The sequence below is a fragment of the Engystomops pustulosus genome, chromosome 1, assembly GCF_040894005.1.
Source record: "Engystomops pustulosus chromosome 1, aEngPut4.maternal, whole genome shotgun sequence".
Classification (NCBI taxonomy): Eukaryota; Metazoa; Chordata; class Amphibia; order Anura; family Leptodactylidae; genus Engystomops; species Engystomops pustulosus.
This window is the reverse complement of record NC_092411.1, coordinates 28,616,416-28,633,350: the sequence shown is the minus strand read 5'-3', so window position 1 is coordinate 28,633,350 and position 16,935 is coordinate 28,616,416. Positions and strand designations below refer to the sequence as shown.

The following is a 16,935-nucleotide window of genomic DNA, read 5'->3' as shown; positions in this document are numbered from 1 at the left end:
CTGAACAGGAAGTGGTAGGGCTCCCTTGACCACAGTGATCACTGCAACGATCACAACTCTGGAACGGAGCACTGGAGGTAAGTGCACATTATTCCTTATTTTTCTATTTATCACATACCCCTGCCACTGAGAGGTTTTCTAGTCGATGATTCCTCTTACAAACTTTGAAAACAATGAGAATCGGTTAATCAACCGTCTTAATGGACCAAAAATCTGTCCCTTTCAAAGGACACTTAATCTGAAAACTTAAAGATTTACTGCATCTGCTAAATCATACTATGACCTTAACTCCGCTTACTTTTACCTTTCTACATGGCAGTATTATGCTGGTACTGTATGGTGGTAACAGGTAGGTAGTATGAGGTTTGCCAGTAAGTTTTTGATGGCAGCATTACCCTATTTCCCGGTTACTCCATGTTTGGCCATATCTCTTCTTGGATTTTGATATCGTCCTACAAATAATGGACCAGCAAGTGACTTCAGAGAAATAGGTGAGGTTCAGCATCCTTAGGGCTTACAGGAAATCTGGAAACATGGTGATTGTGTCATTGGACAGAGAAGGCATAGAGGTAGATCCAAATCATGTACTAAGCAGGGAAAGCTTAGTATTAAAACAGAAACTCTAGGTTTAGGTGTTCCCACCCCCATCAGGTTATTAGGTGAAACAAGATGTCAGAATACTTGACACCCCATCCCCCGCTATAAGGGATGGGTCTACAGAAGTCTCCCTGTTACTTTCCATTAAAGTGGATAAAAACTCAGCACATTTTCAGGACAATGGAGACATGTACTCTATGGGCTCAATTAACCCCCTTAGATGCAGAGGCAGCTGTTTACCTATAGATCCAGTCATTGACGTTGTGTTCTTTGTAATGAGGTCGTTTCGAGGAAATGTACAATAGCGGGAGGGTACATATCGCAGATAAGTGGCTGGTCATCGGAGCAGGACCCTAATGCATCTGTTCAAGTAGCTAATGATAGGAGGTGAGCGGCACATCACATGTTTACAGCTGCAGCTATAGATGAGTGACATTTGTATAAATGAAAGATGGAAAGAAATCCCAGAATTCTGTATTTTATAGGAAAAATACATGCATTGTGCTTTTTAGGATACAGTGTCAGTAACCCAAGTGTTGGAAATGACTAAAGAACAATAAAGTTAATAACTATTGACAATAAAATGAATAATTAACCAATCATAGGTCGAAATATTAATGTCTTTAATAAAGCATTGCAGATGTCACTGATTCCCACGTAATTCCGCCTACATAATGTCCTTGTACATCTGTCCAGTCATCAGTTTAACCCTTTTATCTCTACTCCCTACGATTGTAGTCACATACACTACGTACTGAAATTTCTGTGACCCTTACATTCCTCCAAACAGGTCTTACAAAAATGCAAGAAAAGCGAAGTTCCTGTTCTTCTAATAATCCAAGACAACCCTGCCTCTGGCCAATACCTCATTTCCACTAGAAAGCCTCCTGCCCTGACCTCGGCCTGTCTCTGACACTTCTCTGCCTGACCACTGGAACTTCACATGCAAAAAAATCCAAGTTCCTGTTCTAATAACCATCTATGACAACCCTGCCTTTGGCCAATACCTCATTTCCACTAGAAAGCCTCCTGCCCTGACCTCGGCCTGTCTCTGACACTTCTCTGCCTGACCACTAGAACTTCACATGCAAGAAAATCCAAGTTCCTGTTCTAATAACCATCTATGACAACCCTGCCTTTGGCCAATACCTCATTTCCACTAGAAAGCCTCCTGCCCTGACCTCGGCCTGTCTCTAAAACTTCTCTGCCTGACCACTGGAACTTCACATGCAAGAAAATCCAAGTTCCTGTTCTAATAATCCAAGACAACCCTGCCTGTGGCCAATACCTTGATTCCACTACAAAGCCTCCTGCCCTGACCTCATCCCATCTCATCCATCATCTGCCTGACCCCTGGAACTTCACATACAAGAAAATCTAAGTTCCTGTTCTTCTAATCATCCATGACAACCCTGTCTTTCGCCATTACCTCGATTACACTTGAAAGCCTCCTGCCCTCATCTCGGCCTGTCTCTGAGACTTCTCTGCCTGACACCTGAAACTTCACATGCAAGAAAATCTAAGTTCCTGTTCTTCTAATCATCCATGACAACTCTGCCTTTGGCCTGTACCTTGATTCCACTAGAAAGCCTCCTGCCCTGACCTCAGCCTGTCTCTGACACTTCTCTGCCTGACCACTAGAACTTAACACTTATTTCTTGACTTGCCTGGGTTAACTACCCCTATACCAGGACTCCTTGGTGAGTCAACTACCTGGTGATCCTGTCTCAGTGGAGTACAATGTGTAAAAACCAACTAGGTTACTTTGGGATTAGGCCAGATCTGTTGCGGAATGGGTCCAGGGGCAAGACTTTAACATTCCAATTTACCAACTGTATGTATGGGTTTACTTCTCACACTGTCGCTGTGGATCATATAACTGAATTTTAACTGAAAGCCAATGATCCTTTTTAGAATCTTTTTTTTTATTCGAAAAATAGACAATGTATTGAGAATTGAAAGTCTTCACCTAGGATTAAAACAAACCTTGGGAATATTAGAGAATATCTGGATTCACTTCCCCCCAGATGAAGGTGTGAATGATAAAGAGGGAATTACATGAGATTTACTGTTAAAGTATGGATAATCTGCTTTCTTCAGCCTCTGGAAGGTTAATTAGAGAGCTTTTCAGTCCATGGGGTTTGGTTTCCATTCCAGTGTTTCTGCATTTCAGTACTGTGTGTAGTTGCTGCAAAGGATTACTTGTACCTTTTCATGCAAACATAGGGAAATTGTCTGCAAGCAGTGATTTTAACAAATCTGACTTTCTGTTCTGTTTTTGCTGGGTCCAGGTCCATTGAGATTTAGGCCCCTGGCGCACAGATGGTTTTTTCCTGTACTATAATGTTTTTATACAGGTATCACACAGCTACATTCACTTAAATGGGCAATACAGTCATCTGTTTGAATAGCCGTATTGTACACCGCAGTGTGTCATGGCCATGTGGCCGCATCGGGGAAGATAGGATGTGTTGTATTTGCACTCTGCCAGCCGAGAGGGGACCACTCACCCCCATCCCTCCTGCACCTGACTGTATGCAGATATAGTCTGGGTAAGCACAAGGAAACTGAGATATACAGAACTCTCAATGGGAGCATAGTAAGTGGGTCATCTCTGGTCTCAATAGAATCCAGATATTCACCCAAATTTGATAAGATCAGAACTACGATCCTATGACTTCCCATGGAGAAGCTAGAACAAATCTTGGATTGTATACAAGGTAGGAGGTTTACTAGATCCCTCCTATGGGTGTTAGGGGGTGGGTCTACACCGAATATATATATTCGGGACACACCTTTTAATCATGGTCTTTTTACCACTATTTACCATCATCAAGAGCAGAAAGGATCTCAAGTGCAGTTTATTGTATTTTCCCAATTAGTCCAGCACAAGGTACCTGACTCACTAATTTCTTGTACTTCTAGTTGTCCACTTGTTATCTTCACTCTGTTAAACTGTATTTATATCTATTATTTTGTTTAGTGTGCCCTTAAGGCAAATAAATATAAAATTTAACCTGCGTTGTTCTTTTATCTCAATCCATGAATCCCCCATCTTTGTCTCGGTTATATATATATGCTACCTTGGGGTTGACTTTCTGACTCAATATAGTCCCGTTACCAACTGGGCTTATGTCAAACGAGAAGTTGGTGGTGGCCTTTCGTGCGGATAAATCTCTGTTTCACTGAGGCTAGAGAAAGGGGACATCTCTAACTCACTTTCTGCACCACTTGTGACATCACACTTAGACTCCACAGTTAGTCAGTTAGCCTAGTCTTCATTTGATGCCCACGTCTGTACAATAACCATTCTAGAAGGATACTTACTCCAGTCGATTGTCACTCGTAGTGAAAATATTTAACCAAACAGGTGGGCCAAAAGTATTTTGGGGTAAAGGCTCTGTAGGACCCTTCACCAGTGAGATGGTTTGTGACTATGGTATATAAACCGCCAAGTCTAATGTTATAATGAACCTGTATTTCACATCTAGCAAGGACTACAGCTACTATTAGAGATGGCACACTGTCAACTTAACCGCTATATCAAATGAAGTTTGTGCTTCCAACTTTTTTTTTTTTTTATTCTGTTCCAGGAATAGAAATCGTTCTTTGCTATTATTGGTGTTGTTTGGCTGATTGCCAGGACTCGACTAAAACACACGGAAATATCCAGATAAATGAGTAATGGCGACTTGTAAATAATTCTTTAAAACAATTAAAAATATCCATTTGCTGGTACATATGTAAATTTTAGACCAGTTATTAAAAATATATATCATTAACCCATTCATGTTTTTTATAAGTTCCTTAAAACTCTGCTTGTCACCCATTATGGCAGAAATTAGAGTTTCACTGTAATAGATGTTAGTTACCATAACTGTATCCTAAACTTCCCCTTAACATGTTGGGGCACATTTACTTACCCCGATCCCGCGGTGCGTTGTCCGACGAGGATTCGGGTCCGGCGCGATTCACTAAGATCGTGCGTCTGAGCTCCGAGGTCCGCCGGAGTTCACCTGCTTCTTCCTGGTGCATGTGAGTGCTGATCTTGCGACACAAAACCTTTTTTAAATTCTGCGGTTTGTCCGAATCCGTCGGGTTGTCTGACGGCACGCCCCCCCTATTTCTGTCGCATGCAAGCCAGCGCCGATGCGCCACAATCCGATCGCGTGCGCCAAAATCCCGGGCAATTCTGTGCAAAGCGGAAATATTCGGGAAACCCGACGAAAGTGCGGCGTTCGGATCCTTAGTAAATGAGCCCCTTTGTGTCAACAGCTCCTGAACTTGACATTAAATGTGTCAAATGTGTAAATAGTGTAGTCAGTGTTGTCAAAGACACTTCCAAGATACTTCCCTGCAGTTCAATTTTCTCTTTGCTCTGATCAGACACCATCATGGCTGCTAGATGTCCTGTCTGTTCTCAATCCCATGATGCCTTAGAACAGATAAGCTTGTTTTGTTTTAATGATATCCTATGCTCCAGTATTTTCAGTATCATTTGTATAGTTGTTTCTATCTGAAAACTTTTGGATGACAGTGGGTGGGATCAGACTACACAGGTTTAATTTGTAGTCTGTTACCATGTAGATACATGAATACACAGGAGCATTAGGCAGAAATGGTATTTATTTATTTTTAGTATTTAATCTTTATTTTTATATTTAATATTAACACATATTTAATAAATGGAATCATTTTATTGTACTAAAAAAGGGAAGCAATAAAAACTTCTGAAGACTCATTAAGATACCCTCTGTATATGCAATGTTAGGTCTTGGTGCTGTCACCCAATCTTAAAATCCTTTTAAAAAAAAACAAACCATGAGTTATTTAAATGGGGGACACTACATGGAAAATGTATGGTCTAAAGAAGCTTCCTGGTGGTGATAACAAATAGTTTTCTCGAGGCCAAGAGACACCGTGTGTGATCATCTCCGATAGTCTTTGTACAGAATTTGTCATCATTTGTAGTTCCTTTTAGATGTTTAATTTTTACATCTTGTCTTATGAATATTTAGCATTACAATGAATATGTAGTTGACAACTATTTATTCAGTTTTTTAATAGCATCAGAATTTTTGCAGCAGCTTTTTCTAGTCCTATCCAGTGTATATTTGACTGGCAGCCCCTCCCCTACTCGGAGATACAACAACACGTTCTCATTGTCATCACAAGACTATTATGTCTGGATTTACTGTAATTAGTTTCTCTTGTTGTTGGTTTATGTTTTAAAGTCTTTTATACCTCAGTCAACATTCCAAAGTTCTGGCGTGTTTCCTGCCTTAGCTGCACAAGTAAACTTTCAGGAAGTTTGGAAATTTCAGATAAGAGCGTCGGGCCTAGTACTTGTAGAGCTAGAACAAAGGTAAGAGTATATTAGGGCTGTATATACCAATAGCATGAACATCATATTGAATGATGAGAAAAGTGAGGAAAATGAAAAAGGTGTAAATAGTCAAGATACCGGGTGCCCCAAAGTACTTTGTTCTACCCCAACTGCTTTAGTTGTCCCGAGATGGTACAATACTCCCACCTGTGGCCACCTCACTGTATAAAGCACCCTCCCTGTTGCCCCCACAGACTATATATTACCCCTGCTACCGGCCCCCCACTCACATAATTCTCCCTTATTTAACTCCCTACTTAGATTGCCCCCTAATATTTCCAACAAACTCATAACACCCCTTTCTTGCAGCATCATTCATAATGCTGCCCCTCCCCCATATTTTGCTCCTAGTTCACACAAAGCAGCGCTCTGGCCTCAGAGTGTAAATGGTGGAGCGGGGGCTACAGTTTCAAGCTCACACAATTATATTTAAAAGAAATCTACCACTTAATGCTGAAACTTCCTGTGCAGCAGTTTCATCGAGCACAGAGAGGGGGAAGGGCTGAGGCAGCAGAGGAGAGTGAGACAGTGTAACAGCCTGTGAACCTGTAGCACATAGGGGCTCCTGTAACGCCCCCAGTAGCTCTTCGGGCTTATTAGCATAGTTTAAAAAGTTTAATTTAGAAGGAAGGAGGCCATGGATAACAAATATAAGAAGATTACCACAGTCACGATGCCTGGATCTAGGGGTAAGTGTCTCTGGTTTATCATGATGGATTTAGATGGTAGATTTCCTTTTAAATCTATCTATCTAAGTTACTTATCTATCATATCTATCTACAATATATACACCAGGTCAGACCAAAAACCTTTCACGCAAGCAGCGCATGCACGCCCCTATTAACTATCCATCACTATGATTGGCCTGTGGGATACCACTAGCCAAACATAGTCATAGCTAATTGCTCGGGGCATGTATTTGCCAGATTGGCTATTCAGCCACCAATCAGGCAGTATTTCCGGGTCAGTCCGAACTTGAATGTTGGGTCTGCTCACCTCTACTCCTGATAAATCCATCCGGTGATGGGGGCTGGAGACACCAACCTTTGCTGGCGCTATGATAAATGTGCCCCATTGTAACATCTGACTACTATTGATGTATCTATTTCCTTTTTCTATATAACTATCTAGAAGTGTGAAACTCCAAGGCAGCAGCTGTGTAACCAATGAGGCTGGGTGCAAATCCGTGGGTTTTCAAGAATAAACCTCTTTTTATAAAAAAAAAACAAGTAGGAAAAACTGTCAGAACTTCCAGGTTTCAGTGAAAATTTATTTTGAGATGGCGACGTTTTGGTGTAACACACCTTCCCCAGGTCATCTATTGGGCAGCACGGTGGCTTAGTGGTTGGCACTACAGCCTTGCAGTGCTGGGATCCTGGGTTCAAGTCCCAGGATCAACATCTGCAAAGAGTTTATATGTTCTCTCCATGCATGGGTTTCCTCTAGGACCTCCAGTTTCCTCCCACACTCCAAAACATACTGGTAGGATGATTAGATTGTGAGCCCCATTGGGGACAGGGACTCATCTGACAAGCTCTGTGCAGCGCTGTGTAATCTGTGTGCGCTATAGAAATAAAGGAATTATTATTGATTAATATAAAAGCAGGGTGTTTTTTTATCCCATGTTGCAACGTTTCGGTGGACTAGCCACCTTTTTCAAGCATATCTATCTATCTATCTATCTATCTATCTATCTATCTATCATCTATCTATCTGTACAGTATCTAAACACACAAGTAAGCACATACATGACATCATGTGGCGACAGTTCAATAAACGTAGCAAACTATTCCATTGTATGACATTTTCTGTTGGAGACAGTAACGGGACATTTTTGGAGTGTGTGCAGCAGCTGTTTGGTTTTGCTGTGACTTATGGTCCTACAACAGCTGCAGGGCCTCAGCCTCTCCGCCTGATGTGGAAATCCAAATTCGCAGTAGGCAGTGAGGTCATGCTATCGGGGGGTGTGTAGGAGGGAGCAGCGAATCAGCTAGGAAAGACAGTGACAGTGGAGGAAAACTCCCTTGTCATTTTACAGAGTTGGCTTGGCGCCCCCTGCTGGTCATGTGATCGTGGTAATAAGAAGTAAGAAAGGAAAGCGAGAATAAATAAATTCTGTGGTCGAAATTCAAAGATTGCTTTGGGACGTCACACTTTATTATGCTGCGGAGAAGTGGAAAGGAAGGAACAGAGGGCTGTGAGCACCAGGGAAAGGCACACGCAGATGAACGCCTTACGCACTATCATTACCAATGACAGTATTTGCTCACCGAGGCCAAGGGGCATGCACTGTTTGGTTAAATCGCTGCTCTTTAGTACTTGGGATAAAACACAGATGACAGAAAACATTGTAGGAGAGATACCGAATGTCTGGGGAATATAACTCCTGGGATTCCTGGACCCGGCTGCGATCTCAGGTTATATTTTATGTCTTTTTGTATAGCGGAGACATTTCTTTCCTGAACTTAAACATTGCGGAGTCCATTTCTTCCTAGGTCTTGTAATCTCTGCGGGCTCGGCTCAGGTTAGTTTTATGGGAATGGATGGGATTCTGACAGGAGAATGGAAAGTGAGTGTTACTTATCACCCCGCATTGGGAATTAGAGACGTAAACAAATCGCCGAGGTCTGGTGCGAATTAAGGCCGTCCGCGATGTTTGGAAATCTATATATTTTGTAACTCTTATGTAAAGTTTGGTTTAAAAATTTTTTTTTGTATATTTTACTGCAGATTTATTACTTTATTTTTAACCAATTCATGGTACAGTTACAGAACTTTTTACAGGTTATGGAAGACAAAAAGTATACAGTATTAATTGTTTTATGAGTCTATTTCTGGGAATGCTTGGTGATGACCAGTATGGCCACTCAGCCTAAATCGGAGATCGGGTCTCTTCATTACCTATCTTAGTGTTTGTTGTGTCCAGATACCAATGGGTCTTATCCAGTTGTCTAGGTGTAACTGGTGGTAATGCACGCAACCAGTGGTGTAACTTGGACCCCATTGCACAATCTGTACCAGGCCCCAAATCTACAATATTTCATTACAAAATATAAAACCTTATTGGGTCCTAAGACTCCTGGGTCCGGATTCAACCACAACCTTATCCCCCCACTTGTTGCACCCCTACAGGCTACTGTGGCCCCATCCCGGCTCCCACAGGCTGAAGCTATTTCACTCAGGGCTGGCACCAGCAATGGATATACCTGGGCAAGTGCTGGGGCCCAGAGCTGATGGGGGGGGGGGGGGCCCACATAAGGCTGAACGTGAGGGTGCTTGGGGGCTGTATCTAATGAATCTATAGGGTGTGAGGGGGGCAGTTTGGTATGATAAACTAGGGAACAGGAGACTGTTTTAGTTTCTGAATTTTTAATGCTGCAAAAGGGGCGCACTGAGGCTCTGTCACCCAGGGGCCTGCTGAAAGCTGGAGCCGACACTGACCTCACTGGATAGGCAACTTATACTAAAACTTAAGCTAACATTTTGTCAAAAAAACTATAGTAAATATAGAGCTTAGTGTATCGCTAATTTAAGAGAAAATGTTTTTTAAATCTTGTGGTGAATATGTGTCATTGCCCCAGCTGACATGACTTCATCACAGTAATCTCTGATCAAGATCAAGGTAGATGTTTTATAATCGGGGGTCTAATAATTAAACGGAACCTGTCAGCAGAAATTGGCCTAATCAACCACTCCCAGGATATTGTCAAGCAATGTAACACCTTCTAGTTATCGTCTCTTTCATGGCCCCATGCGGTGGCCTCATCCTGAAAATCTACTTTGAAGTGAGATGTAAATTGGTCATATAAAGTCAAGGAGGAGGAGAGTTTAACACTGAAGTCAAGGTGGGGAGCTCTGAGCACCTCCTCCTCTGTGATTGACATCATGCATCAGACTTTAGGAGATCTAGTTAGTGATGTCTTTGGATGCGGGACCATCAATTACAGTGAAGGTGACTTTCTGAGGAAGTGAGAGCTTGACTTCAGTGTTAAACTCTCCACATCCTTGACTTTATGCAACCAACTTCCATCTCTCTTTAAAGTTGATTTTCTGGATACTAACATGACACTCGGTCATAAGGGAAACACGACCTGGAAGGTGTTTAACTGCTTGACGAAATACTGGTAGTGATTTATTACATCAATTTCTGCTGACATGTTTCCTTTAAATCCAAAAGTGTGTATCGCTAATAAGTGGTGTGCCCCTTCTGATACAAGAGGACTCCATGATAGTCAAGGGGATGAAGTCCATTGGATGCTCTCGTCATGTGTTTCTGACGTACGGTAATTTCCATTTTAATGTTCACACTAGCAGAACAGAAAAAGGGAAATAAGAGGAGAAAGGTGAACTCATCCTAAAAGATTGATCGGTTTAACCCCTATGAGAGTAACAAAATCTACCAAGTGTGAACCAGCCATGGCCAAATAGAAGGATTCTCTACTAAAAAAAAAAGCAGATACTGTATTAAACTTTCAACATTTTGTATTTGTGTAAGTCTGCTTTTTTGTCCTGTTTTCTATAACAGCTGAGAGATAAAGTGACGTAATGACCTGAAAAAGTGACTTAACTCCTTACAGACAGTCCTGGATAGTCTAATCTCCACATCAATCTGAATCCTCAAGGGAAATGTTCTCTGTGTTGGGAAAGAATAAATATTTAGCCTCCTTATCTGTCTGAAGTGGATGACCCTCAGAAGATACACTGCTCAATACATGAGAAAAAAGCAGATAAAAGACACAGAGAAGCTCCTTTACACAATGAAGTCTATAAAAAAGTTTACTATTATCACCTACTCTATTTATTTTGGTGAAAAAAAAAACATGTTTAGTTACACTATAACTATTTCATCTAGTAATATAACCCAACCCCATGACTAAGTAGATACAACTTCTGGACCATAATGCAACATTTTACACCATGTTTAAGTTCAGCAACTGATATAAAGTAAAATGTATAAATAAATAAATAAAAAGATAAAGAAATTCTTTATGTACGGAGAGATATTGATACATACAGACTTTTTGCTAGCTTAAAAATTCTGGCGTCTCTGGGGGTCCGTGAACCCACTAGATAACATCTACTTTTGAGCGCAGCGCGAACAGAATTTGTTGGGATTGTTACAGAAATTTTATGACAACCATGGGACTGTTGGCAACTACAGACAGATCACCATTGGGGAAAAAAATTCTGTCTCCTACATAAAGTTTTGTTCAAATGTTGAATATTAGATATCTCCAAGCTACAAGGTCTCCGAATCCGTGTCAATAATGGCGGCTTTATTATTTAAAAATTTGTATGTTTTTAGATCTTTAGGCAGTCCCCGGGTTACATACATGATAGGTTCTGTAGGTTTGTTCTCAAGTTGAATTTGTATGTATGTCGGAACTGTATATTTTATCATTGTAACCCCAGCAAGAATTTTTTTGGTGTCTGTGATAATTGGATTTTAAAAATGTTGGGTTGTCATAAGAACCAGGATTACAATAAAACTTAATTGCAGACACCTGTGATAACTGTTACAGCTGATCATTGTAGCCTAAGGGTAAAGTACAGTAATTTAACAATATCTAGAGGTCCTTTTGTAACTAGGGCTCGTATGCAAGTCGGGTGTTCTTAAAGAAAACCTACCACTTCCAATCGTGCTTCTAAGCAGCAAATATTGAGCACTAGCTCAGGGTGAGCTGGTGCCGGCGCTTATCTTCTATGTGTTCTTAAACAGATGTAAAGTGTTTTAAACGCTTTAGTAATCTTTATATACGAAGTAGCTTCACCGCACGGTGGTACGCGCTTGGCGCACCATGTGCGCGACTGTGCGTGCGCCTGAATAGGAAGTGGTTGCGCGCATGGTGCGCCGAGCGCGTACCACCGTGCGGTGAAGCTACTTCGTATATAAAGATTAATAAAGCGTTGAAACACTTTACAACTGTTTAAGAACATATCGAAGATAAGCGCCGGCACCAGCTCACCCTGAGCTGGTGAGCAATATTTGCTGCTTAGAAACCCTATCTAAAGGTAGGTTGACTTTAAGTAGGGGACCGCCTATAATCCAAAAAAGCAGTATAGACTCTGATTTTTGCATTGCAAAAGTTGTTCAAGTTCTGAGTCTGGTGTATCATTAAACAGTAATATCAACTTCAGAAGAAACCGTTATACTGTATATCACATAGATTTTCCTGGGATTGAAATATTTAGCATTTGTTGGGGTGAGATTTACGCCGTTCCATGCTGTGTTGTAGGATTCTGCACCTGTAAATAAGCAGAACGTGGCGTTTTTCTCTGGAACTAATCTTATGACATCCTATACCTCGCACCCCATCTAATGCATACGTTTCCTCCATTCTCGCTGTCGGTATACACGCTGCCTGTTAGTCTATGGTAGCAGTGATTGCCGCCGTGTGTGAACCCAAAATAAACACAGTTTAGATGGAATCAGAGATACGCTCCATGTTAATCTGTCATTGAGAGCTGCGCGGCTGCACTGCAGATCACTGAAAGGAATCATCGCTACTTGCTAATTGGTTTTCCTAAGATAATGTAATGTATCTGCTAACATGTTGTTGTTTATCGGCAGCTTGTTGGCTATATAAAATGTACGGTGTGCTGATAACTCTATGCAGCCCTGAGTCTAGTGGTTTATTGGCATTTTTTAACTCACCTACAACCAGGATTCAGGATTGTACACCAAGCACACTGACATACTGGTGTGTGTCCCCTCTGTCAGGATCTGCTCTTCTTTTAGCTTCTTAGGACCTTGCTTTTATTAAAAAAAAGGTTTTAAAATTATGCAAATATGTCTCCATAGATTTAATGGAACCTGGAGCCCCTCAGGCTCATTTGCATAATTTATAAAACCTTTTTTTTCATAAGAAACCAGTCCTAGGAAGCTAAAAGAAGAGCAGATCCTGCCAGAGGGGGCACGCACCCGTGTGTTAGTTTTCTGGGTTTACAATCCTGAATCCTGGTGGTAGATTTCCTTTAAATTCAATTTGTATGGAATTTTTAATACTTTAGAATTTTTACTCCAGACAAAAAAATTCTTACCCCAGTGACAATTGGATTTACAACATTTTTGCTATAATGGGACCAAGGATTATCATAAAGCTTCATTACAGACACCTTACAGCTGATTATTGCAGCCTGGGGCTATAGTAACATCCAGAGAGCTTCACCAGAGGTCACAGTGGGCAGAGGGGTCTGTAATTAGGGGTCATCTGTAAATTTGATGTCTTTAAAGGGGTAGTTGTCTCTCCACAAATAAAGGTTATTGTTTAAATAATGAAAAGTTATTTGATTTTCAAAAAATATACCTTCTGTATCAAATTCCTCATGACATTCTAGATCTCTGCTTGTTGTCATTCTACAAAAAAGCCTCATTGTTTACTTCCAGTGGACAGAAATCTGACCGTGGTCACACAGGTGCACGGCTCGTTATATCATATGGATCTGATTACTCTCTGTTATACTAACGAGCCGTGCATCTGTGTGACCACGGTCAGATTTCCATCCACTGGAAGTAAACATAGAAGCTTTCTATAGAATGACAGCAAACAGTGATATAGAAAACCAGGAGGAATTGATATAGGAAGTGCATCGAAAATTATAATTTTTCATCATACAGCAACAACAGCGACATATGTAATATTAAAAAATTATTTCTTATTATTATTAATTATTACTAGAGATGAGCGAGCACTAAAATGCTCGGGTACTCGTTATTCGAGACGAACTTTTCCCGATGCTCGAGTGCTCGTTTCGAGTAACGAGCCCCATTGAAGTCAATGGGAGACTCGAGCATTTTTCAAGGGGACCAAGGCTCTGCACAGGGAAGCTTGGCCAAACACCTGGGAACCTCAGAAAAGGATGGAAACACCACGGAAATGGACAGGAAACAGCAGGGGCAGCATGCATGGATGCCTCTGAGGCTGCTTAATCGCACCATTATGCCAAAATTATGGGCAACAGCATGGCCATGACAGAGTGACAGAATGAAGCTAGATAGCATCTAAAACATCCAATAATTGACCCTGACACTATAGGGGACGGCATGCAGAGGCAGCGGCAGCAGCGGAAGGCTAGAGAGTGGCATGGCGACATACCCTAAATGGACTCAGGCTTCAAACCAATGGGTAGCAGAGAGGAACCAAAGAAGGTGAGCAAGAAGCGCTCAAATAATATTGGTACATGATAAAAGTTTGCCAGTATATTTTGTGGATTACAAAGCAGGGTGGCGACAAAGTTAACATGGAAGCCATGAAAACAATCCAAAATTCTGCCTGACACAGCTCGTTTGATAAGGGGACCATGTATGGAGGCAGTGAACTAGTAGTAGATTAAAGGTGCTGCAGTTAAAACTATGTTAGTTGGATCTTGGCATGGAGCTGGCGCTCCGCTGCCAGGCGAGCTTTCGCCAATCCAAGCCCCTGTCTCTAGGCTACTCCCCAAACAGCACTTCTAAGAACCTTTCGGATAAGATCAAGTGTAGTAGCGTTCTTATAAGTTTGGGATATGGCGGGTGAGGGGAATGTAAACATCTGCGCAAGAAGCGCTGAAATAATATCCGTAAATGAAAAAAGTTTTCCAGTATATTTTGTGGCTTACACAGCAGGGTGGCGACAAAGTTAACAAGTTTGATGTGGAATGCCCTGCAATAGCTCTTGGGCGGTGTGCCTTTTATCACCTAGGCTCAGCAGTTTGAGCACCGCCTGCTGTCGCTTAGCAACGGCACTGCTGCTGTGCCTAGAGCTACCGACTGATGGCGCCATGCCCACGGATGGTAATTCGGAGGAGGAGGAGGTGGAGGAGGGGTGGGAGGATTTGGAGGTATAGTAGGCCTTTGAGACCTGGACCGAGATAGGCCCCGCAATCCTCTGCGTCGGCAGTATATGACAAGCCCCAGGGTCAGACTCGGTCCCAGCCTGCACCAAGTTAAGTGTAGTAGCGTTCTTATAAGTTTGGGATATGGCGGGTGAGGGGAATGTAAATAGATGCGCAAGAAGCGCATGATGCGCATGGAGCTGGCGCTCCGCTGCTAGGCGAGCTTTCGCCAATCCAAGCCCCTGTCTCTAGGCTACTCCCCAAACAGCACTTCTAAGAACCTTTTGTATAAGATCAAGTGTAGTAGCGTTCTTATAAGTTTAGGATATGGCGGGTGAGGGGAATGTAAACAGATGCGCAAGAAGCGCATGATGCGCATGGAGCTGGCGCTCCGCTGCTAGGCGAGCTTTCGCCAATCCAAGCCCCTGTCTCTAGGCTACTCCCCAAACAGCACTTCTAAGAACCTTTTGTATAAGATCAAGTGTAGTAGCGTTCTTATAAGTTTAGGATATGGCGGGTGAGGGGAATGTAAACAGATGCGCAAGAAGCGCTGAAATAATATCCGTAAATGGTAAAAGTTTGCCAGTGTATTTTGTGGATAACACAGCAGGGTGGCGACAAAGTTAACAACTTTGATGTGGAATCCATGAAAACAACCCAAATTTCGGCCTGACAAACCTCGTTTGATAAAGGGACGATGTATGGAGGCAGCTATATGGACGACTTTTGGAGGTAGCAATGGAGACAACGTGTGGAGGCTGCTATGGAGACAATTCAATTTGGATAGTGCCTGTATGTGGCAGTCCAAAAAATTTTTCAAACCAGAGGAGCAGGTAGGTGGCCCTCCAGAAAAATGGAATAGATTGAGTGCCTGTATGTGGCAGTCCAAAAAATTTTTCAAACCAGAGGAGCAGGTAGGTGGCCCTCCAGAAAAATGGAATAGATTGAGTGCCTGTATGTGGCAGTCCAAAAAAGTTTTTAAACCAGAGGAGCAGGTAGGTGGCCCTCCAGAAAAATGGAATAGATTGAGTGCCTGTATGTGGCAGTCCCAAAAAATTGTTTAAAACAGAGGACCGGAAAGGTGGCCCTCCAGAAAAATTGAATAGATTGAGTGCCTGTATGTGGCACTCCCAAAAATTGTTTAAAACAGAGGACCGTGTCGGTGGCCCTCCAGAAAAATTAAATGCATAAAGTACTATACCTAGAGCCAGTGGGCCCTGTCAAAAAACAGCCAGTTTCCTCTGCTTTACTGTAGAAAGAGGAGGAGAAGGAGGAAAATGAGGAGGAGGAGGAGTGGATAAATTATTCAGGTTGAGCTTCCTTCACCTGCTGGAGATTTGAAATTAGGAGAAATCCATGCTTTATTCATCTTGATAAGCGTCAGCCTGTCAGCGCTGTCAGTCGACAGGCGTGTACGCTTATCGGTGATGATGCCACCAGCTGCACTGAAAACCCGCTCTGACAAGACGCTAGCGGCAGGGCAGGCAAGAACCTCCAAGGCGTAGAGCGCCAGTTCGTGCCACATGTCCAGCTTTGAAACCCAGTAGTTGTAGGGAGCTGTGTGATCATTTAGGACGATGGTAAGGTCAGCTACGTACTCCCTCACCATCTTTCTGTAAAGATCAGCCCTACTCTGCCGAGACTGGGGACAGGTGGCAGTGTCTTGCTGGGGTGACATAAAGCTGGCAAAAGCCTTGTAAAGCGTACCCTTGCCAGTGCTGGACAAGCTGCCTGCTCGCCTACTCTCCCTCGCTACTTGTCCCGCAGAACTACGCACTCTGCCGCTAGCGCTGTCAGAAGGGAAATACTGTTTCAGCTTGTGCACCAGGGCCTGCTGGTATTCATGCATTCTCACACTCCTTTCCTCTCCAGGGATGAGAGTGGAAAGATTTTGCTTGTACCGTGGGTCCAGGAGAGTGAACACCCAGTAATCGGTGCTGGAATAAATTCTTTGAACGCGAGGGTCACGGGATAGGCAGCCTAGCATGAAATCTGCCATATGCGCCAGAGTACCAACGCGTAAGAATTCACTCCCCTCACTGGCCTGACTGTCCATTTCCTCCTCCTCCAACTCCTCCAACTCCTCTTCTTCTGCCCATACACGCTCAACAGTGTAGGACTCAACAATGGTCCCCTCT

General features: G+C 42.6%; 1 protein-coding gene across 4 annotated transcripts in view; it reads left to right on the top strand.

Moving 5' to 3' along the window:
* The window catches only part of GHR (growth hormone receptor), a 252,529-nt gene that overhangs the window by 119,020 nt on the left and 116,574 nt on the right, over positions 1–16,935 (top strand). Inside the window, exon 1 of one of the 4 annotated variants that reach the window (XM_072136699.1) lies at positions 8,149–8,400. The exons of 2 other annotated variants lie outside the window; for them this stretch is intronic. The gene's annotated coding sequence lies outside the window, so the exon portion shown is untranslated. Of the gene's footprint in view, positions 1–8,148; positions 8,401–8,488; positions 8,508–16,935 lie in introns of those variants that run through there. One more of the 4 variants, XM_072136708.1, reaches the window with a different exon arrangement.